Genomic DNA, 24,577 nt, shown 5'->3' on the forward strand with positions numbered 1-24,577 from the left:
CGGAAAACATTTGGCAGTTGCCAATTACATAAAAAAATTCTGGTAAAAGCAAAATTAGTGCCATCCAAACACGAGATTTTTGATTCAGTTAAAGAAGAACCTAATCATAAAACTTCATTTTCCAAACATTATCTTTACCTGTCCACAAAAAATCCTCTCACTTAAGCTTTGTGCTATTTAAAATCCAAGTTGCTGGAAGTGCAGGATGTATCTTGCAAACTCCTCCCTGGCAGAATTTTTTATGGGTGCAATGAAAACCCCCTCACGCTCAGTCTGTCATCTTATGCCTGCTTCCAGTACGACTTGACTTTGCCTTTTCACAAGGGCCTGGAGTGACAGCACAAGGGGCAATGGCTTCAAACTGACAGAGGGAAGAGTTAGATGGGATATCAGGAAGAAATTCTTCCCTGTGAGGGTGGTGAGGCCCTGGCACAGGGTGCCCAGGGAAGCCGTGAATGCCCCATCTCCAAGGCCAGGTTGGATAGGGTCTAGTGAAATGCACTCCTGTCCACAGAAGATGAGTTGGAACAAGATGGTCTTTAAGGTTTCTTTCAACCCAAACCATTCCATAATTCCATGATTAACCCTGTGGAGCTGCTGATGATGCCCCACCCTTGCCATGCTGCTGCAGAGGTCCAGTGTGTGGGCCAGGTCTGACAGTCAGGACATCCCAGGAACTGGATCTATTCCTGCATAAACAGCCCCTTCATTGTTTGGGCTTTTTATCTCAAGCATTTTGGTTGCAGAATTTCAACTTCCAGGTCTTTTTGGAACAAAGTAGGCAGATTTCAACTGGAAAGGCCGTGTGCCCAGAACTGTTACCCACAACATCTGCAATTTTGCATTCAGGTGGAACAATCCAGAACTTACCAGACCTTATCAATACACAATAAAAAGTGGCAGCTCTTGTTCATGCTATCCCTGGGAATGCCAGATGGCCTTTTCTGGCTCATGACCCAGATAGATTGCTGGTTATGTTGTTAGTTTACTTCAAATGTCTATTTGCTTTAATTGCCACAGTGCTATGTTTTCTAATGATGTTTCTAGAAAAGGCATCAATTTATTTGTTTCACTAGCTACTTCTCTCTTAAAATGTGATACTAAATATAAACTGAGATAATATTGGCAGGATGGAAGTTACTTTTTTTTAAAAGAATAAAACCAACAAACTTGGAAAAACAAAAACTTTAAATTTCATTGTATCCATAGGTCTTTATGGTTCACCTTAGATTTACTAGTATCCTGCAGAGACCTTTTATGTGCAGTAAAATGTCTGCCCCAGGTAAAATTGCCAGCACTTTAAAACAAAGGTTTTGTAAGTGGTGGTTTATAATGCGTATGGGATTTGAAAAGTACATTTTTTCTTGTCTTGAAGAGAAGTCTTATTAAGATGGCATACCACCTTGGAGGCAATAATGGGCTTTTTCCATACCTCAAGTTTGCAATAATACTATTTCTTGTACGAAAGGCAAAGAGTGTTTTTTTATCCTAGATGAGGTTGATGCTTTCTGACCTGATATTGTTACTGTAAGATACAGATTTAAAGGAACTCTTGAACTTCTAAGCCCAGAAATCACCACTGACAATATAAATCAACAATATTCAATCTATGGCTGGACTGAAATCTTCAATTTTTCAACCTGTGTTTCCTTCACATCCTCACAAGTAAAGTTACCTGGGATATATAGTTCAATTTTAAAATAAAATAAATTCTAGGGATGATAGATGTCTACGATGTCAGCAAACCTGAATCAGGATTTTCAGTGTAGTTCTAATTATACTTCTAAATAGGTACATTTTCTAAATGCTTTCAGGAAACCACATCTCAGGGCTCACCTTGCACCTCTGAACCTCACCAGGCCCCAGCTGTGCCATCAGCCCACCAACAATCTGGGGCTGCAGAACTGTGTTTGACAGACGTCAGTCAGGCTTGGGAAGCACGTGCCCTGTCATTCTGTTAGCCTGCACTTTGTTTAGTTGGCTTGCCAAAGAGAGTTGTAGCATTTTAAAGCTGCAGGTTGTTCTCAAATGTTCTATTATATGGCACTGGGTATTAAGGTAAATCTTGCTGAATGCATGCAAAGGCAGGTGAATCACTTTAAACAGCATAATAGGCAGCACACTTCAATTATTCTGCTGTCTCACCTGTATTGTTTCAAGCAAACCAGATTTAACAGAACATTGGCTTTATAGTAGCATCAATTTGTCAACTAAACTAGAAAAATAAATATAAAAAAAAATCATGCAGTAGACCTGCATTTTTAATCTGGTTAAAACAATATAGAAAACAATTACCACCACAAAATCTCTCATAAATGGCTTCCGAGGGCATTGTGGGATCAGATCATCTGGTTCTTCCACGCCCAGCTGGGGCCCTGGCTTCCTCATAAGGACATCCCAGTTAGCTGCCAGCTTTCCACAGAGTCCCTCAAACCTCTGTTGGGCTACACTGGAGTTTGGCTACAATATGTGCAGCCTTTGACCACAACCTACTTGTCAACTCCACTCAGAAATATTCCTTATACACAATTAATCCACTGGATATTCCCTGTCTTCCTGCTCACCCTGTCTCTCTGAACTCCCTCCTTCAGCAACAATCAGATCCTCGGGCCGTTGCAAAAATCACAGGAAAATGCAGGCTGGAGCTCCTCCTGCTTCCAAAGTAGGGCCAGATTCCCAGGGAGGTCAGTGTGCCCAGAGATGCATCCCCTCAAGTTCAGAAAATCTCCACAACCCCTCTGGGCTCCTGTGCTGGTGTTTAACCACGCTTTGTGCCGTTTTTTCTTCTGTATGTCCAATCTGAGTCTCCCTTTCTCGTCCCCAGGCTGGGCAAAGCCAGCATCCCAGTCTCTCCTCACAGCTAAGGAGGTGCTCCCTCCACAGAAAATCCTCCTTTTTGTGTACATTTCCTGGAACCAGACACAGCATTGTGGATGCCACTGCCCCAGTGCCACCACTGGGAGGGGGATCCCCATCCCCAGGTGCTGAACTTCAGGCTGGCCTTTGCTGGGCACTGTGAGTTTTCCACTGGCCAGTCTTTCCAGTCTGTTCAGATCCCTCCAGGAAATTCTCTCCATGTTTTCCTCAGGCATTGGAGTGGGACTGACACCCCTCTGACTCCCTAGGTCCCCCTTCTTGCATTTTTTAATTATTTCAGATGCAGAAATTGACATTAAAATCTGATATTTGTCTCAATCTTATCTTATTATTCTTAAATTTCTCTTTCACATCTCTTTCCAGTAAGCCCTATCGCATTAGAGCTTAAGGGAAAGTTTAATAAGCAAAAGACAACAACTTTACTGCATATTATTTCATTAGTTCCAGAACCAACCTCACTAACTCCTCTGCCCCTTCTATTTACATTCTGTATTTGCAAGCAACTACTGTCCCCTTTGCTTTAGTAGTTGTTAAGCCATGCCATGCATATTTAACTCTTAATCATTTCTCATTAGTTCATCTTTCCAGTTCCTGACTCACTTTTGTGAATATTAATTAGCTTGTTAAGAGCTTTGTGCCTCTGTTGGCCTCGGTCCTGCCTTTATGGAAACTGAGGGAAAATTCCAATTCAAGGGACCAGGCAGCTCCTAATCCAACTGTGACATCTCTGGATAGGAAGGAGAATAATGTCTTCCTTTCTTGTCTTTGCTTGGGGCATTTCTGTCACTTTTCCAGGCCCCAACTGCTGTCAAGTCCCCAGAGATTTCCAGTGGGAGGTTGGCTTTTATTACTGAAAAAATACAGTAACTTATTCTCTCAATAAACTGGAGACGCAAAGGAGAAAGAAATATTTTAGTTCAGTATTGGAACAGACAGGTTGTTATAAAGCTGCTTGGTTAATGGCATAAATATTGATCAATAGCACCAAGTCATATTAAAATACATGTTCTTTCTCATAAAGAGGTAAAGCTACACAAAGAAATTTAAACCCAAATTTTAAATAAAAATAGTTGTTGATAACATGGAATTAAGAAATAGAAGAAAAAAATGCAAGAAACAGAAGAAACACACAAGCTTCTTACCTTTTAAATAGAATCTCTTGATTTTGTTCTCATTTTAAATTATTCCTTTCATAGACCTTTTACTGAGCTTTTCTTTAATAGGGTGGAAACAAACATCTTTTTTGACTGGAGAAAAGATTTTAACAGCTTTTGATTTGGAAAAGCACTTGCTTTCATTCTCAGATTTTAAAAGTCAAATGAAGAAATCTATTTTTATCCAAGTTCGATTTCATTTTCCCACCAAGCAAATCAGTAAACAATATCTGATAGCTAAAAGACAGTCCATTAAGATGCTCAATTATCTATCACCGTTTAAAAGCGCGTGCTTTGAATACTACGCACTCCCTAAATCATGAGAGGAAATGTTATCTAGAACAAATAAAACCTAGGGAGGAATGCTTTCATCTTAAAAAAGTTTGTGCCAGTTATTACCATAGGTCACCTTCAACTTCTGTATTACAGAAAGCACTTATTTTTATTCAGAGTTCTATCTGACAGAGGAGTTTGTATTTTCCTTTAGGATAAAAAACAAATGGTACTGAAACTCCTGCAAGTCCCTAAGCTCATTCATTATGTTGAGAGAACTGGAATATTACTGCAGGAAACAAAGCATCTGAAGAAGAAAATGGAGGTGGTTACGGTAGAAAAATATTATTAGTGTATCCCTCATCTTCCCAGTGCTCCCCACGCAGGAGGGGGACATGGATCCTTGAGCAGAATGCAAGGTCTGCTGCTCTCTCATGGATTCAATCTTTCCTTTTTTTAAAAAAAAAAAATAGAAGAAAACATGAGAAATGCTGATGCTGTGTTGCAAATAAATTAATCAGCGTGCTGACATCTTTCACGGTGTTGCTACACATTTAAAACAGTGGCATCAGCCTGGGGTTTATTTAAAATAATTTGCATAGTTCTATATGAACGGTTTTAAAAAAGAAACAGAGGGAGAGAGAAAACAGGGTGATTTGCAGGAGTTATTTTACAAATCCAGCTGTAGGACATACTCATTGTCATGCCTTAGAAATGCATTTTCCATTATAGAAATGGAATAAGAAGTATGTGGTCTAAAGCCTTTGAGGCTGCCTTAGACTTCCAAAGAAGGGATCCACAACTGAGCAGTTGCCCTTGGAATTATCACCATCTTCAAGGACTTCGCAAAGAGCTGGATGTGCATTCTTCAGTAACCCATGATCTAACTCAAAGAATCATGGAATCACAGAATGGAAGTGAGCTTAAAGATCATCTAGGGACACTGTTCTAGCAGGGACACCTTCCACTATCCCAGGTGGCTCCAAGCCCCATCCAACCTGGCCTTGGGCACTTCCAGGGACAGGGCAGCCACAGCTTCTCTGGGCAACCTGTGCCAGGGCCTCACTACCCTCTAAGTAAAGAATTTCCTCTTGATATCCAATCTAAACCAGCCATCATCACTTTGAAGCTGTTCCTGCTTGTCCTGTCCCTCCAGACCCTTGTCCAAAGCCCCTCTCCAGCTCTCAGGTAGCCCCTTTAGGCACTGGAAGGTGTTTTAATGTCTTCTCAGGCTGAGCAACCCCAGCTGTCTCAGCATGTCTCCACAGCAGAGGTGCTGCAGTATCACCTCCATGGCCTTCAGCCATTGCCATCACCACATCCAGCACATCATCCCCAAGGGCACACCAAATATTACAGTAAAAGCTGTTCAAGGGCCACAAAAGAGTCTCATTCTCCTGCAAAAGTCATCTAGGCCTTCCACCATCTGTATTCCAGCACTCCTCACCTCCCAAGGAAGTAATAAGAAACACTTTGGCATATTTCTGCCCATTTCCAACACTTAGATGTTTCTGATAATTTGCATAAGAAACCAAATCTTATTATCCACAACCCACTGTGATATCTATCATGTAAATGCTATTTTTCATAGTAAACTAATATTCAGAGCACACCAATAGCTGCCCCTGGCTTAGGAGGTCTAAACAACTGGGCTGTGATGGACAAATGCACCCCCGTTGTGCTGTGTGGGTAGCTGTAACCTGGCTGTAGCTGGGCTGGGTAACAAGGCTCCATCATTCACACAATGACAAACTTGCCAAAACAATTAAGAGGATGTAATCTCCCTTCATCCCTTGTGCCAGACCTGAACTGATTATTCCTCACAGCCATATTTTTCAAAAACAGCCACTTGATGTAATCAGTCATTGCTACATCCCCGCTTGCTGAGGGGTGTAATGTGGGTAACGTGCAGGTAATAAAATGCTTGCTCTGCAAACAAGCAGACCCTGCATTCAGCAGTGAATGAAGTTTCCACATTGGATTTAATTACTTCTACTTTAAAACATTATGCCTCCTTGTAGAATAAAACTTCTATTTGTGTAAATCACCGTGTCAGGGAACATGCATCATCATCATTCAATTTTCAGTAGAATAATTGAATGTGGGGGTTTTCATCATGATTGTGCATGAGATCCAGAAGATATTTCTCAACAGCAGTAAAGTAACTCCAGGGAGTGTAGTTATCATGATTATCATCTGGCAATTACAGTCTAGCTACTGAAGGATAAGAGACCTTGAGTTGCATTTCTTGCATCATAACACTGACATTATGGGTTCAATTATCACATAACTCCTGCTTGTTTATCCTGCTTTACTATTTAGCTTTCTGGGATGCATAAAGGGAAAAAAGCAACAATAAACGCACACAAAGGGCAAAGAGCACAGTAAGAACGTACATACAAAGAATGCATAAACATCAGGATGATGTAAAAAAATTAAAATAAGAAGAAAATCATAAATCTGTAGAGAGGATTAGCCGAAGGTCCTTTTGGAGAGCTTCTGCAACATTTTCCCTGTGTTCTAACTTAATAAAACAGAAAGAGCTACTTGTAATCAGAAAACTAATCCCACCGTGAATCCACAAGGCCGTGATCCAGCAAAGTGCTGCTCATTCTGACTCATTCCAGCAAAACACTTAACTTCTCCTTAGTTTTGAGGACTTGAGAATCCCTCTTTGACCTCAGGAAGATTTGAATCTGATTAAAACAAAGCATATCTTTCACCTGCTGTGGGATTTGGAGTTCTAGCAACAAGGAGGTTAATTTTGTATTTGGTCTGGGAAGAAGAAAAAATAATAGTTCTGTAAAATATAGTGGTGGCAAAATATTCTAAAATATTCTGAGGAAGCTAAAATCCTCTAAGAAACATGTCACTCCATGTCTGAATTGCCTTGTGCTGACAATTAAATGCACATTTGGTACCACATAAAATGTACTGTCTGCCTATTGCCACAGGCCTATGGAATGTTGCTTTCCAACATTTTATCTGTAATTATGCTTTGCCTTATTGTTAACAGGACAAATATTGACACAATTTGAAACTGCAGTTCTTGCGTGGCTGATTTGTCCGGATCATTGGGCCTGTAGTTTTTTTGCCCAGGAAGATCTCCAATTAATGTTATGGTGCTCTATTCAGCTTCAGTGGAAGCTTTTACTTAGAAAAAAAGGGATTTTTGTGGTTGGAGCCAAGATTGAGACAGTTCAGAGGAAGTGTAGCATCATACAAACATGGAAGTATGGGCAATTTATTACGTTTACTGAATCATTAAGAAACATTGTGAGGGTTTGGCTGTCATTGTCATTTTTTTTCATGAATATCCCAAAAAATAGCTAAAAGTAGCAGGAAGGGAATATGTCTTTAGGCAAAGGTACACCCAGCACAGGACACATGTGAGGATATTTAACATCACAGATTTCCATTTCATCGTTTTAATTGATTCTTTTGTTACCTTGCAATGTTATATGTGACCCAACATTTCAGATATGTATGTAACTATACATTAATAGCAATTGCTATTTATAACAATCATAACTGAGTTTAATATGTTCACAGCCTGAAAGATCGTAATCTCCAGGAAATGCTTTTGTGCTGGTTAACCTGGCCACAATAAAAACAAGAAAAAATAGGATTGAAAGGGGAAAAAAAAGAAAAATATTGGTGAAGTAAATCTGGAAGCAAGACAGGAAAGTAAGCACTCGTGTAGGAAAGCCCCTGATATTCCTCACCCCTCAGTCCTTGTGGCAGCCACATGGATAGTTTATATTGCAGTTTCCTATTGCTAATCCAACTGGTACGTCAGGTTCAAAGGATTTACAGAGAGGTTTTTTTTCAAAGCCAGCTAATTTGCTGTGGCCTGCACTTCATCCCTAGCGGACATCCAGCAGTGCTCACTGGGCTGATAGGTAGCAGCAGGCTAGGGAGATGTTTACACGGCTTTTAAAACTAAAAGGCAGCCTTGCCACATTCAGTGACCTCCAAAGTGAGTAGAATTGCAAATGGCAAGGACTGAATTTAATTCAGTACCCAGCATGCCACTAGTGTTTTACATGCATGATCAATGAGCAGAGCTGGGATGAGAAAAGTGCTGAATATTCATGGCAATGAAATTCTCTAACCCTAATTTCAAAGATAAAATACCATTTTCACTTTGACAAGACTGTTCTGGGTGTTTTCCAAGAATATTGATGCACAAAAATCTCATTAGAACCTTTAAACTGAATGAACAACCACTGCCCTTTGTCAGGCCTGGAATTATTCAGGGTGGAATTGGTTATGTTCACATGACTTATTGGCTGTGGTAACGCAACGAGCTGTCCGTGCCAAGTCATCCTGAGGAGCTTCCATGTTGTGATTGTAACCTTCACACTTCCTCTGCCACCCCTGCAGCTTTGTTCCTGCTGTTTGAGGTTCTCAGATGTCCTCAGACTTACTGGGTTTGTCTGTTCCAGTCTGCTGGAAACCTTTGCGGCTTGAGCTCTACAGACACAAATGCATCGGGCACAGACACACAGAGCTGTAGGAACACCTCACATATAGATTGTACACTCTCCAGAAGGGATCACTGCAATCAGGCAATCAGATGGACCCCCTGTGATGCCACCTGTCTGAGTTATGGCAGGGAAGATAAATTTCAGTCCTTCCTTTACCTATCTTCACCAGCAATTCATCACATGCTCACTTCAAGCTGCTGGCCCCTAAGACAAGAGCTGTAGAGCAGTTGATAAAAAGAGGTGTCATAACCTGTGAAATTCCTATCATTCTCTGTCCTAAAACCAGCATGAGATCCCACTGGCCTGTGTTCAGGGTCAGTGTAATCTACTTATAGCGTATCCATAAATTCAAACCACATTTAACCAAAGATCAAACCTCCAAGATTCTGCAGAGAATGCCAAAAACCTACCCAGACTGAAGGGCAGCTATGTCCAACCAGAAGATCCTTTCTCAATAATCATGAGCCATTCAATCAGGACAGCCATTGATTCAGTTTGACCATATTGGGAGCAAGATGTTGCACTCCACCAGGGAATAAATGCCATCCCTGCTGGCACTGGGGCACATCTTGTGCTATTCCTTCCACTAATTTTTACTTCGAGCCAAACACTGTCAGAAATCTCAGAGTAGTTTAATTTTCAGTCTGTTTCTACACAATTTTTATTGATCTAAAGTTACGGTAGAGATTTTTTTTCTAGGGGATTATCTAGCTGCAGTCATGGGGCTTTTTTTCCAAACAGTTTCAATTTTCCTTTAAAAGTCCATATTTAAATTCCATTTCTATTACTACGATTCCATTGAATGCTAACAAGTGCGCTGGCAGTTGTAGGCCTGTAGCATTCTAATATCACCTTGCAAGAAAAATGCCCTTTTCTATACAGATAAAAACCCCTTTCCTATTGACATGATTCTTTTTCTACATCACAATATCCTGCAAAGTTAGACCAAGATGCAACACATGCTGTTTTCTCAGAGATCTGTTACCACGACTACATATTAATGAAAGATTTCAGGGACAGCTTTCCCTTCTTTAGAAATCCCACACTGCAAATGTAGAGGGTTAAGCTCTTAGCTGGGAGGATGGAAGCACATATATCTGGGAGCACTGACAATGCAGAAAGGAGATTTGTGAAGATATAAAGCAAAAACACAGGGTCTGCTGACACACATTTTGGAGAAGTAAATGGTGCTGTAATTTTGCTGTGTCACCTGCTTGAGCAGATTTTTAGGGATTTTTTTTCTGGTTTCATTATACATTTTTTCCCCTTGGCTCTAATAAAGGAACTTTCAGTATTTGAATTCCAGACAGGGAAAATACAGATTTAATTTATTGGAATTCATGGTATTTTCACACATGGTAGGAAGGGCAACAATTATCTCCTGAACTTAAGATATCATTACGATAAAATTGGAACTGGAAACTGCTTGTTTATTTTGAAAATTGCCTTCTGCAAACAGAAACAGCAATTTAGACCACAAAGACAGGTGGTCAATTAATCCAAAGCACAACTGGAGAATTAGGTGAGGTTCCCCAGCAAGAATAAGCCAAACCAGACCTGGAGACATTCAGACATTTGTGAGCAGTGACAAAAGTTTGGTTGCCAAGTATTAGAACAGCAGAATCATGCCAGGACGCAAAGCCCTGTGAGTTTTTACCCTATTAACTAAAGCTCCCTTTAGAGAGAAGCAGCATCCCCAAAACCTGCTCTGACACACTGAGATATTGTTGGAAGGGATCAGATGTACTTGGGATGGGCAGTGAAGGTACACTTGCATACATGGAACAAGATCCTGCAAAGCTCAGATCCCAGATGAGATCCAATAGCCACAACTTTGAATTTATTCCTCAACACTCATTTGTTTTTAAACAAAAGCTGCAACATCTGGCTCATTTTAATTCCTGTGGCAGAGTGCTGGACATGGATTTTCTATGCCCTGTCCTGAAGCAAGCTGTCATATTTTACCCAAAATATATCCATGTTGATTTAAACATTGAGGTTTATTTCCTATTCTTGATCATATTACTAAAATCCAGTTGTTCAAACGTTTGTACCATTTAAAACTATAAGTGGAAGAATTCTCAAAGTGAATTCATTTGCAAAGTCAAGATGACGTCCATGGCAAAAAAAAAATAAACTACAACAGGTCACTTACATTCACTCATCTATTCCTCTAATGATTTTTAATGCCTTCTGAATTCCTAATTAGAAAGACATATCTGATAGTTAAATATTGCGGGATATTATATATGAATTATTGTCTCCTGGTGTTTTGCCAAAAGTATAATTGGAAGCACACTATGTAGGAGACAAGGTAGTTTTTCAACAATTCATGCCTGTGGATATATTTACCTTATGCCCCGATGAAATCTGTAAATGCATGTTTTGATTCTCAAGAACATTTTACATAATTCATATAGATTTCCAGGTATAAATGTAGAAATATACATTTTCAGGTAGAAACATAGATTTTCAGACAGGTAGAAATGTAGTTTTCCTCTTTGTTCTTATTTTATTTCTGCATCCCCTGAACAAAAATGGTGTGTGTTTGTTTTCTGACTTTGGCATGTCTGGAGGACAAGAGGCAGCACCACATCCCAACCCCATCCTTTCCCTCTCTGTGCACAGAGGTCCTCAAGACAATGAGTAATGTGAACAGGGCCGTGGCCAAATTGCTCTGGAGATGACTATTCAGCAAAGAGGATTATCTAGAGGAAGGTTACACAGGTAAGATAAAGTTCATCGTGTGAAAAAATGGCTTTTTGTCTAATTAACCTGTGCTGATCATGTTCCTGGGCTGATTTACAGATGCATCCTTCGGGGTTTAGGCTGGAGGCTGGCCTACACAGAGCCCTGCTCTGCCATTTCAGGGCCATTGGCTCTGTGCTGTGAGCCCCAGCCTCCCTATGCAGTCACGACAATGCACTTCTGCTCTATTTTTTGAGTGGCAATTCTTAAATTATATCAAATTCATCATTAAAACATTTCTCACAGGGATGAGAGTGGAACACCCACTTGCTACTTCTAAGCAAGACTGTATTTTAAATAAGTATTTTAAGGCATGATCTTCTTTAATCTCAGTGGTGTGTGACAGCTGCAGTTCAGGTGTCTGTCCTGACTCCTGTGCAACACTTCCAGTCATCTGATGTTTAAAATCATATCTTTTTTCTGAGTTTTTTGTTTTTTATTTTAGTATTGTGCAAGGAAATGAAATATGTAATGAGATTTAAACCCCTTCCTTTGATATAGGTAAAGCTGAGGGGCCACAGTAACATGAGCAGGCTTTGCTCCAGCTGACAAACAAGGAAAATGGAATAAAAAGTAGGCAAGATCCCTTTTTGTTACAGTTCTATAAGTAGTTGAATAAATTTCAAGTTCATGACACCTGGTAGCAATGAAAATGGAGAAAAGCCATAAAGATCACACTGTTGTAATCACATGCACCATTAGGATTAAGGTGAGTAGTAGACATGCCAAAAAGCTGAAAGTGTAGGAATTTCTGGGGGGACAGATTATATACAGCACAGGTATCTGCCACCTCCCACAGTCAGGGTTTAACCCTCACAGAAGCTTACAGGTAGGGTTGCCCAGGGACATTTCATGACAATTTGATATAATTTTCATAAGTGATGGAGAGAAAAGAAGTGAACAAACTTTAAACTGTTTGTGATCTGTGAAAAAGAACTTTGAATGGAGGAACAAGGATTTTTCATCATGCAGGTCCATGCAAATGGAAATGGGAGAGCAAAAACCAAAGGGCAGATATTGGCACTGGCCAGTGAACATCAAGAGGGGTACAGTTTACTGTAAGGTGTTTTGATGCAGGAAAGGTGAAGAATCTTGAGGAAGTTGCCTCCTGGAGAGGACACAATTATGAAAATAAAGAACAAAATAAAATTTGAATAAATTTTTGGGTCCTTGAGAGGTTTGGCATTTCATCAGAGGCCTGTTCTTAAAAAATGATAAATGAATTCCAAGGCATCTGCCAAAATAAATATGAGGACATAGTTCATCACTTAAAATAATCTTCACTTGGGCAGTTATATCCACAAGAGAGATTCTAGGAGAAAAGCTTTCCCTAGTAATCCCTAGTGATCTAGTAAATCTAAATAAATTATTATTCTCTGATGGACTAAGATGATCTGACACATTGTGTGCCACAATCAGAAAAGAAAACATTAGTTAGAAGAAACAGGTTATTTGCATTCAGAGAGAGCAGAGGAGGAAGAAGGTTCAAAAAGAGAAGAAAAAAAAGGGGGGGTGGGAGGGTGAGGGAGAAAAAAAGAACAAAGGAGAAAATGGAAAAAGATGAAGAATCTTGATTGCTGGTCCTCAGATTCCAGAGCACCAGTTTTAGGGACCCCAGATGAAGAAATCCTTTCATGTCTGGAATAATGAAAAAAGGCTTCTAGTGAAAATCTCACTTAAGAGTTTGAAAATAAGAAAACATCAAAATGTATACGTGGGGATGAAGGTAAGAAAAACAACATTACCCACACCACCACCATTGTGGGCAAATTAGTATGGCCTGAGCAGGAAAATGGAGAGTGGCAAGAACAGACACAGCCACAGCGGCGCTGCTTTCAGTCATGGGTGTGCTAAACAACAAACTCTCACTGGAGACAATGTCCCAGCTGGGTTGTCCCCAAAAGGCTCATACTGGACTCCTGGAATTCAAAAGCAGAGAGGACGATGCAGGACTGGGCAGCGAGCTGGTGTGGCCAAACCTTTGCCACTGACTGGGAGAGGAACCACAGCACGAGAGAGGCTGTGGTGCTGCCTGTGAGAACAGGATGCTGTTCCTTATGCCAAAGGCACTGGGATTTTGGGGTGTGTGATGGTTTCTAACACACTGAGCCAAACCTGCTCCTGCTGCAGATTGAACAATGGCAGCAGAATTCCATCACAGATCTGTTTGAAGCACTGTCTTTCCAGAAGTTTCCGGGACAAGGAAGGAATCTTCTTCTTCTTGCCAGACTGAAACTCATTGCTCAGTTCAATCAGTGTATGCACTAAACTTCAAAAGTTTCACTTAGCAGGATATATGAGAAAAAAATAATAATAAATTCTATTTTTCCAGTGAAAAATAGGAAAATTTTTGCTACATAATTCCCAAGACTACAAAATACTTTTGCAGGACAGTATTTAAAATTATCTGACCACAAAAACATTCCTGTGGAGAAGCAATGCTCCATTGCTGGCAGATTTCTCCAGCAATATCTTTTCCGCCTGGTGGGTTTCTTTTTTAATACAGAAACTATCCACGCTACGGGATTTAAAACTAATCAGTTTGCAAGCTGTTCTTAAACATCTACAGCACTATGAGTCTAAAAATAATGTGCAGCCATACATTCTCTATCTATTTCATATCATTCTCTAATTACATTTCACCACAAGAGCATAAAAGAGGAAGGTGTCCTCCATTAACACTGCAAAGGTGGGTAAAATTCTGTCATCTCAATATTCAGGATCACTTAGCATTAAAGTTTCTTCTGTACTGATGTTTATTTTTAATTGCATGGGCCTCCATGCCAGCATGTGAACAATCCCTCCACATTTCTTTACAGGAGCATTCTACCAATTACTTGATCTTCTCCCTCTCTCATGTGGTGAGTTAATATGAAACTGATCCAAATAAAATTGTAACAGGTCCCTGTCTCTGGATTTTTCCAATTAAAAAGAAAAAAAAAAGGTATTTGGGGAAAAAAATGCATTTACTATTAACAAAGAACCAAATATATGAGGGATGAAAATTTTCATCTAGTTGTAATTATTGTTGCTGTGGCTTGAGAAAAAATATCTATTTCTTGTGAAAGAGATGAAAAAATATGAAAAAATGAGACCTGTATTTTCTGTTATAAAGGAGAAAAACTCTCTCCTATTAGAAGGCAGTTATCCCCCTCTTTCTCAGGAAAGCCAGAATACAAACAGAGCAATAATCTGAAATGTCCACTGCTTTGATTACCTGCACTGCTTTCTTTGGGCTTGTGCCCCCTGTTTACTGAGCTCACACAGAATCCTTCTCCTGGTACCTCTCACGCAGAACAAACACTCAAGAGTTTGAGCAACAGGGTCGCGAGGCTGATCTCATTCAAACTCTCTGTCTTTTCCAGGCTAAGAGACCCAAATTTCCTCTTTATCATGGATAAAACATTGATTTAATAAAACCACTCCAGTGCCCTCAGTGGCAGCTGAACCAGTTTGCCCTGGAGGCCACAGCTCCCGAGGCATTGTCAGGTACTTGAAGAAGCAGAATTCTGTGGAAGTGCAGTGGGACCCATCTGCCAGGGTGGATTGCCCACACCAGCTCCAAACCCTGTGGCTCTGAGGGGACTTCAGCCCACAGGTCACCTGTGCTGTGTTCATTCAGTATCTCTGCAAAGATTTCAGCTGGCAAAGAGCTGATAAAGAGCACTGCAGCTAAAGCAGCTCAGGAGAGAGCTATCAGCAGGGGAACATGGTGATTTATCAATAAATGTACAATTGCATTGTCGATTTAAAATACTTGAGTAAGGTATCTAAATACTCAGCATCTATTCAGTATTTATAGACAATATGCTGTTTAATATCTCCATAAGTGATATGGAAGGTGGGATCAAGTGTACCCTGACAGAGTTTGGAAACCTGCAGGAAAACCTGCAGGAAAACCTGCAGGAAAACCTGGGTGGGCTGGATGACCAAGGACGTGTAGGTATTAATCATTAAAAAGGATTTATTTTATGCCTAGGTCACACTATTTAAAATCGGAGAGTGAAATATGTGGGTAAGATCAGAGCACGTGTCTGTATCACAGAGTATTCTGGCTCACCCCCAAACAAACCCCTAACTCTCCAAACCATGGCTATGCTCCATTAGAATCCTTCTTGTCACTATGTCCACCATTATTCTCTGGTTGGATTACACATGATTCGACAGATTTATTCACACTAAGCAGTTTATTCCAAGGGAACCCAGCCCATTACTTCCCCTCTGTGCAAACCAACTGAAAACACTGAGTGATAAAGAAAATGTTTCTGTGTAGTTTAGCAGAAAAGCAGCACACTAATGCAGGAAGAACACAGCTTTCCTTTTCAGATACAAGCTTCCCAGGGAAGTTTCTGGTCTTTAATGTAATTTAAACCTTATGGGAGAGGAAAAAAACCCAAAAAAACCCAAAAAAGTGTGACTCTGATTTAAAGGATTGGCTCACATTCCTCAAGCTCCCACCTTTCCAGGCCCCTGTCCTTCCACTTGTCTGCAGAGGTGAGGTTTGTGATCAGAGGCACTTCTTTGCAATCAGTGTAAATGCTCACATTTACAGTGGGGCTTTAAAACAGCCCATGGCCTTTAGAATTACAGTTTAAGTGCAAGGGAAAGTCTGCTAAAAGACCTCACAGCCCAGCACAAAATGGATCCTATTGACACGATGTAAACCTACATTGACCCTGTTTATAAGAAACTCAAGAATGATTTTCAACACAGGCTGTTACATTTACCAAAGCTTTTACAAGTTCCTTCTTAAACATTCCACTACTGCACTGAGATTTCCAGAAATGAAAAACAATATTAATTCTGCTATGATTAAAGCACACAAGAGTTGCCAAATAAAACCAATATTTTCACTTTTTTCCCTGAGTTTTAAATATGTATTTTTAGATTCCTATATTTCAAAACATGACTGCCTAGGAGATGGTTATTATTTTTTCCCCTGGCTAAGCACAAAGCAATATTAGCATCTCTAGCAGAAAGCCCTGGTAATTGGTTTGACAATTAAAAACACAAATATCAAACCACTGAGGGAAGATTACCCAGGACCAATAATTTGCAGTTTTGTTTAGCAGGACAGGAAGCTTAAGGGCATTCAACAAAGAGCATAAAATGTAGTGTATAATGGCAGTGACATTTTCAGTTATCATTATTGTAAAAGGAAACAAAATACATATTGTCAGCTAACATACCTGCGACAGCTCATGACCCCAGAGCATTTGTTCGCAGAAGACATTTTTAGAATTGTCCCAGATATTTGGGGCACAATTTCCTTTACTTGAGAAAATTCAAAGCCATACTTGAATCCAGACTGTCTGGAAGTCAACTCTTTGTCCTGCTTTGATCTCAATAATACCCTAAAACAAGGAAAGGGCAACTCCAGGGGCTGAAGTTCCACAATCTGTGCTACCATCTCCATCTTCTCCAGAGATACACCAGCATACCAAAATACCATGGATGTAAATGGTGCCTTGCTCCCTTGCCAGCACCCAAACTCACACACGCCCATAAAAACCGTTCAAAATGGGTGTTTCCTTCCTTGGGCTTCTAAATATTGAAGATTTCAGTACCTGCAATACCTTCGCAATGGTTTTATCGCTAGGAGAAAGTCATCCAAATTAATATAAAGAAAAAAGGTGAGATACAGTTAGAACCCTACCTGCAAATAGTTAATCTACAAAGACAGCCTAGCCAGCTGCTCCATCACATTTTCCTCAGGAAGAAATAATTTTCAAATAGCAGTAGCAGAAGAATAAAGATTTTACAGGGAAAAATCCAAGGAATCCAGCTAAGAACATTGCACATAAAAGAAAAGTATTTCCTTTGTTTCCACCATTTTGACAGAACCAGAGAGTGCCTGACAGAAACAAGCACCCAGCTCAGTCTCTAAAGAACAAAAAGCAGGTCAAGATTTCCAGTTTACATGTCTGCCCAATCCAAAATGGAACAGAAATAAAAGAATTTTTGTCTCTTATATGTGCTACAGGAATGTAGAAATTTGCTGTAACTATTGTCAGTGATCAAAAACGCTTTTATATTTACTTTTTGGGGTACAGATGTTCATTTCTTGATTTAGTTTCTCTTTAGAATGTCATTGGAAATCTTTTTGCCGCAATTTTTGCTCTTTTTACTCCACTGTTCTTTTTTCATATTGGCCTCATAAGCTTACTATTCAGTGTGGTGGCAGAGGTTTTTTTATATTCTTTGCTCGTGTTCTATCTTTAAATAATAAGACACTGGCATTCTGAGGTGCCTGGAAAGATAACAGCCAAACAGAACTGTGGCATTCCACATCAGCTGCTGGGGGGAACCAGAGCCATTTCCCTCCCTCCCATCAGAGCAGCATTTTGGTTAATTCTGCTTAAGGATCTGGTTCTCAGTTCATATTTGATATAAAGTAAGTCTCACTGCTGAGATCTTCCTGGGCTAATGAAAACAATCTCATTTGGTTTGGGCTGTGAGACTGAGTTTCTTAAATATCAGCTCAGCCCAAGGCCAGAGCACAGGGAGAATGAGGAGCATCCTGTGCGTGGTCTACTGATCTGTGCTCCAGCCTCCTGAGCCTCTGCAGCTCAAGGCAGGACACAGTGCCAGCCTCGTGCATGAGGGATGATTAAGGATCCTGACTGCTGCTCTTATGAGGAACACTTAAGGAAGAAATTGGGCCAAGGATGTCAGAAGCTTGAGGGGAAAAAAAAGGGAATGAAAGAATAGAAAATGAAGTGTGAAAATAGCAGACAAAGATATAAAGGGGCAAAGACAGTGATGAGTCAGGTGAGCTATGAGGATGAAAATTACCTTGAAAAGAATTAAAGGGCATTAGAGATTGGAAAAGGAGCACATTTTTAAAGTTCGCAGTCTCACTTTCATCTGAGAGATTCTGGTTTTGAAGAGAGAGAAAGAGATTAAGAGTAGGAAGAGGTAAATAATGAGTCCACACCTAATTTACTTGTAAATTAACAGCAATCAAAAACCCAACTAAAAAACTCAGAATGCAGTTGGGATCCTCTGTAAGGCTACTGTAAAAATGAGGAAGGGGCATTTGAGACTTATATTTCAGTTACCAAACTCTTAATTATCCTTGCCTTGACTCTCCATCTCTGCAGCAGACCACTTTGACACGAGCACTTACACTGCCCTCCACCTGAAGGCTCTACAGCAGCTGCTACTAAAGCCAGCAGGATTCCCTTCTTTCTGCAGGGCACATAGTCCACAGGCATTTCATCCATCACTAGCAGTACCCTGTTTAGACATCAGCAAGATGGTAGATGATTTGAGGTCTGCTCATTGAGTTATAGATGTAAAGGCCCAGGTTGCAAAGTTTAGGTCTTGAATGTGAGGTACCGCACACACAGAGGTTCTATGAAACAGATAAGTGAAGGGTGGATGATAATAGTCGCAGTAATTTGGTGAAAAAGCATACAAGGCACAGGTAAAATTGTACTTCTCAAACTGACCCTTTTTGTCCAGCTCACACTCTCAAAATAAGAGTACTCATCTCCCTGAGAGAACTGAAATTGTCATAGAAAGAGAACCACAACATTCCAGCCACAGGGATCAGAATGCCAAAGGTGAGAAAAAAAAGAAATGGTAATGAACTGCAGACAGATGACAAGAATTCTCCAAGAGACCTATTACTCCACTGCTGGCTGGCCAGCAAGGAGACTCGCCCTCCTGACAACCTCCAAGGGCAGCCAAGAATATCAAGCCCAGCACTCCTGCCAGCACTCCTCCTTCCTCAGCTGATGCACCAGGAGCCACTTTCCTGCAGCTATCATGCAACATCCTTGCCAGGCACTTCCAGTTCTGCTCCCACAAAAAAACCACATGTTGGTCTTCAAGGCTTCTGCACCACAAGTGTCCTTCATAAATATGCATCTGTTCAGCTCATTTGTAAAACAGACAATTCTTTTTATTTTTAAGAAACAGCTCTGAGGAACAAGTTTAATAGGAAGTTGGAGAGGCAGGGTTTGATGAGGGATTCCTCCAGGCCCTGATAGGATTTAAACCATATTAATGCTCTTGCTCAAAGATAATAAGCTCTCCAAAGCAGGCACTCTGCCTTCCTGCATTAAGAATAATACTCTGACTATCCCAGGGATTATCTAGTACTAAGAGAACAGTTATTAAAAATCTATACTAAATCATTCAGACCTTAAACTTTGCCCATTTTGTAAGACAAATTGCATTTTTGAATGAAAATTAAAAGCATTTTAGCCTACCCAGACCAAGGTTTCAGTTGGAACCTTCATCATAATTAACAGTTAGAAATGAAAAGCCTTTGCTTTTCAGTTAGGTATTGGCCTAAAAAGCAATCATCAGGGTCTCCAGCCAAAACTCAGACTCTAGTGCTGGAAACACAATGAAAGAGTAACTTTATCTTGTGACTTTAAATGTTTGCATTCACAGCATTTGAAGAACAGAGATACTTGGTTTGGCAGTTTTGGTTTTTTTCTCTTTTTTTTTTTCTCTTTATTTGCAAGAGAGGCACAGCCTTTTAAGGATTTTTTTAAGACTTTTCAGCTTTTTGAAACTCATAGATATTGTGATTATTCCTCTGAGCCCTGTGACCCTGCTGTTCATACACAAGAGAGACAATGGAAGGGCTGGAATTCTGAGTTCTTCCAACAATGAAGATGTTCCCTACTTACTACAAAGGAGGAATAGAAGCTGCCCTGCCACTAAAACTTTCCCACACTGAAACTCGAGTTGAAGAACATCTGCAAAGAGTTTGTTTCTTTGTTATTGTAATTCATCCTCATAAGCAAGTTTGTTCTCTTGGTGTGTCATGTGGAAACACACAGAAATTTACCCAGGAAAACTGGTACAAGATCTGCCTCAAAGCACCACCAAAACAGGAAGCAGGCACAGCTCAGCATCGTTCATCTTCAGTGGTTTCTTCTGTCTTTCCTCTTCTATTGAGGGGACAGAAAAGATTTGGGAAAAAATAAAAATGTTTAAGAACAGATAGGTGTTTCCCTCTGCTCTCTCCCCAGACCCCTGCCATCGTGTTTGGTGAAGTGCAATTTTCAATTGGCCAAACCCCTACCGAAAGTGTCTTCTGCTGCCTTGTCTTGTTTGTTTGTCCTTCACCTTGTTTCTTGCCCATAATTTATGTGCCTACTTTCTGCAGCCTGCAGAGCACTCATCCTCTTTTCTGAACCCTGGTGCAATGTGACATTTTCAGCTCTGAAGGCGGCCTCCAGATTGTTCTACTTCTGAAACTGGTACATTTTTAGTAGTCACATTTCCTTTTCTCCCCTCCTGATTTTTTTCTCTCCTTGATTTCATTCCTCCACCCTCTTCTATATGACCTCCTTTTATATGGATGACATCTATGGATGCAAGAAATCCTCAATAGCTTTGGTGCCTGGAATCAGAGACACTTATTTGTCAGGATCACACGCCATCTTCTCCATTAGAAGTACAAACTTACATTTCAGGCAAACAAAGTCTTCTCTCCCTTCAAGACAGGTGGAAAATGTCACATAGAGGCCAAAATAACTGTCCGTTCTTTCTCCTTCCTTATCATTGACACAAAGAAATGGACTTACGGGAACCTAAACTCCCAGTAGAAATATTCCTATCAACTACTTTATTTTATTACTCAAATATTTGTTGTTGCAGCACTTAAACCTGATCAGTCTCTTCTTTCAGCAACTCAGCAAACTCACTAAAGCAAAACTCAAACGTGAGATCAAGGTCTTGTGTCTCAAACAAACCTTTCACAGATCAAAGCTGAACTCTTAAATTAGGTCACAGAAGACCCACTACTTTACTGACACACAAAAAAAACATCTCCAAAACAAAAGGTCAACATTTTACTCTGCAGAAGTGGTACCACTGCCATCAAGACGTGTGATTTTGGACCTGATGTGAGCATTTTAGAAAAATTAGTAATTGATTTTATTATGAAAATTGCTTTTATTGAGGTTAAAATATGCTCCAAGAACCATTTGCAATGACTCAGATGAGAAATTCAATTACTTTATGTGAAATTGGTATGTAAGGATTAAAATAAAATATTACAGTCAAACCCCAAAGAGAATTCAGACAGGCAGAATTTAACCATACCAGGTGGAACTTGAGTTGAATTCCTTTAAAATGGAACCTCCTCTGTTGCAAAAATAATTTTTAAAGTATCCTGTCCTCTTAGCTCAACACTGTTAACTTGCACAAAGGTCATGCACCTTGCAAATCTCTATCAATTAAAACCTACTTTAGATCACAGCAGTTTTGAGTCGGTCAATTATCGTTTTACCTCCTTGTTACTGAAATGTTCTACCTGTGTCTTCATTTATAATTCACATACATACTTTGAAATCTGACTTCTTCCCTTTGGAAATCATCTCCTTCACTGAGATAAACTCACCCCTGATAGATAACAGCCCTGTTAGCACTTAGTAATCTAGATCAGATTATTGGATTAGGGCTGAATGTGCATTAGTATAATAAGACAGAAATCTATTTCAAATAGAGTGCAAACAAGCCCTACTTTAGAAAATAAATGAATGAAACTCATCTTTGAGTACTCCATTCAGTAGAAAACAAAGATGATCTGCTGAGAAAGCCTGGAGGAGAATGTGATTTGTGGAATGGGCAGAGGTCCAGAAAACATTACATCTTGCTGGTCCTTTCCTCGTTTCTTTATAATAAGATCATCCCTGAGAGCCAACATCCACGTATACACTAATTATAAATAAAAATAAGATGCCTGAATTTTTGCAATCATGCTGGAAAAAGATCCTAACTCTGCTTTGAACAAAGTATATAAACAGTGGTCCAACTTTCTCAGCTTTCTGGAGCCTTTCTTCCATAAATTTATGCAACAAGAAGACATGAATCTTACTATAAGCCTTTCCCCAAAACTGTTTCCAGGGGGTTTTGCTTTGGGATCTTCCTGTTCCATTCTATAATCTCTCCTGCCCCAAAGGGACTCTTCAACTCTTTATCCTTGCTCAAGTTAATAGGGCTCCGAGGATTTAGCAGAATAATTCTTCATCTCCAGGAAGGGCTCAATAGTTTCAAAATGTGATGACTTAACAATATACCTTTATCCACTGACAAATTTCTTGCATTTCTCCCTCTCCTACACTAAAACAGAAAATTCAGCTCAATCCATTCTAACTCCTGGATCCATTTTTCAGTTCTACAAACTACCAGGAGAGGCTTCTGAGCTGCAGTGTCTTTGGCTGAGATATATGGCAGGGAATGCTTCCTTCTCCTCAACTCACTTTTTTGGTTCATCATTGGGATTAGAGGTCTCCTGTGTCTTGATTCCTCTGGACAGGACAGCCAGGAGGATGCTGGAGGAGAGCCATGGAATACTCTTGCATCATTCAAGTAAAAGAGTTTGGCTGTGAAACCTCTGCCCTGTGGTCTAAGTATAACCTCTGACCACATAAATCAGATATAACATCAAATATTCCTTGAATATTTAATATATATAATATATATATAATATCTTGATTTGATGATAGATGAAGGCTGAAGATAAAAAGAGAAATGGACCTCCAGGCTGCCTCTCCTAGTGAACACCCATAGTTCAGACTCACTCAAATATCTTACCCTGCACTGGAAATAGCAGGCTTGCAGAGCTGATGTGACTTCAGTGACCCCTTAACATTATATTATTTAAATAAAATCGGAATATAATTTAAAAATAATTCAAATATAACTTCATATTATTTAAATTCTTAATATTCTTAATCTTCTCGAAATCCCTGCTAGTTAACAGGACTGCTTTTCTAATTTTGTAAAACTCTTTGTGCTTTGAGTCTTCATTTAGAGGGATCAGAATCTTCTACTCTTCTACTTGCAATTCTGCTGGAATCTTACAAGGAAATCGAAACCAGACTTGGAAAAAATATTTCAACTGCCAATTAAATGTTGTGAAAAGATAGTTTAATCTCAAAGGACTAGAAGTTGACTAAGTCATTGTTTAATGTGTTTAGATAGAAAGCTAAAAGAAATTTGATAACAGCAATAAGGCACTTCCAAGAATATTGTTACCATGAAATAATTACATCCCAATAGGATTAGGGGTAATCAGCCACACTGTGCCTCAGTACACCTCGGGGGGTGATTATCTTACCATAACAACACCACCCATTGTGCTGCACTGCTTAAATGTGTTCTGATAACATACTTTTAAAGTTTGTGTAGCTGTTTGTGTCAGCAGAGGAGCAAGCAAATTATAGTCATCGTGGATTTTCTTTTCCCCAGTAAATTTGTATTTGAAAAAATTTAAATCCCACTGGAAATTTGCAAACATATTCATTATAAAAATATGTTCAGCATTTAGACTGCAACATAAATAATCAGAATTAGGACATTCATATTTATCTTGGCAGCCTGTACTTCTTTTACGCTGTTGTGGCTTTAACTTGTGCCACCATTTTAATGTTATTTAAATATGGAATTGTACTTAATGTGTTTATGAATTGCTAGAATGAAAGAAAATAAAGAAATTATTCATAGAAGATTATGAGCCACACAGAATATTATTTATTTACTTAAATGACCAAAAAATAAAGCAATAAATCTTAGTCTCTCAAATAAATGAAACCATTATGCCTGATTGAATGTATTTATTTATACTTATAAAAAATAATACCTCCACAGGTATTACTTGACTGTTATTTGTTATGTGCTGTCAGTGTGTTAGGAAATATAAAATCAAATAAAAATGCGTGCAAGGACAAGGGTTCAACAGCATTATTTTACACAGCATTGGGGCACCATAGGGGTTCTGCTGATTTCTTAAATGTGTGCATGGCAACCCAGGGCTCAAACCCACCTCTGAGAGTGGACCATTACAGGCCCCATTTCTGCCACCACAGGTAAGGGATTCTGCATCTTTAACCAACCACTACAGACAGACCTGGTGGTGGCAGTTCATTCGTTCTGCAGATGTTCAGGGAATTCATGAGATCAAACCCACTTGTCTCAATTCCTTTATTACCCAAACTTACCCTTGGCACTTGAGTTTGCAGACTCAGCTTAAGAAAAAACAGCTTATCCTGGGCACATGGGAAG

The 24,577-nt window shown here is 39.7% G+C and overlaps 1 long non-coding RNA gene across 1 annotated transcript in view; it reads right to left on the reverse strand.

Annotated features, from left to right (window-relative positions):
* LOC108448160 overlaps nt 1-24,577 on the reverse strand; it is a 156,622-nt gene that overhangs the window by 73,282 nt on the left and 58,763 nt on the right. The window lies entirely within an intron of this gene.

Source organism: Corvus brachyrhynchos, unplaced genomic scaffold, assembly GCF_000691975.1.
Source record: "Corvus brachyrhynchos isolate BGI_N302 unplaced genomic scaffold, ASM69197v1 scaffold126, whole genome shotgun sequence".
NCBI classification, from domain to species: domain Eukaryota; kingdom Metazoa; phylum Chordata; class Aves; order Passeriformes; family Corvidae; genus Corvus; species Corvus brachyrhynchos.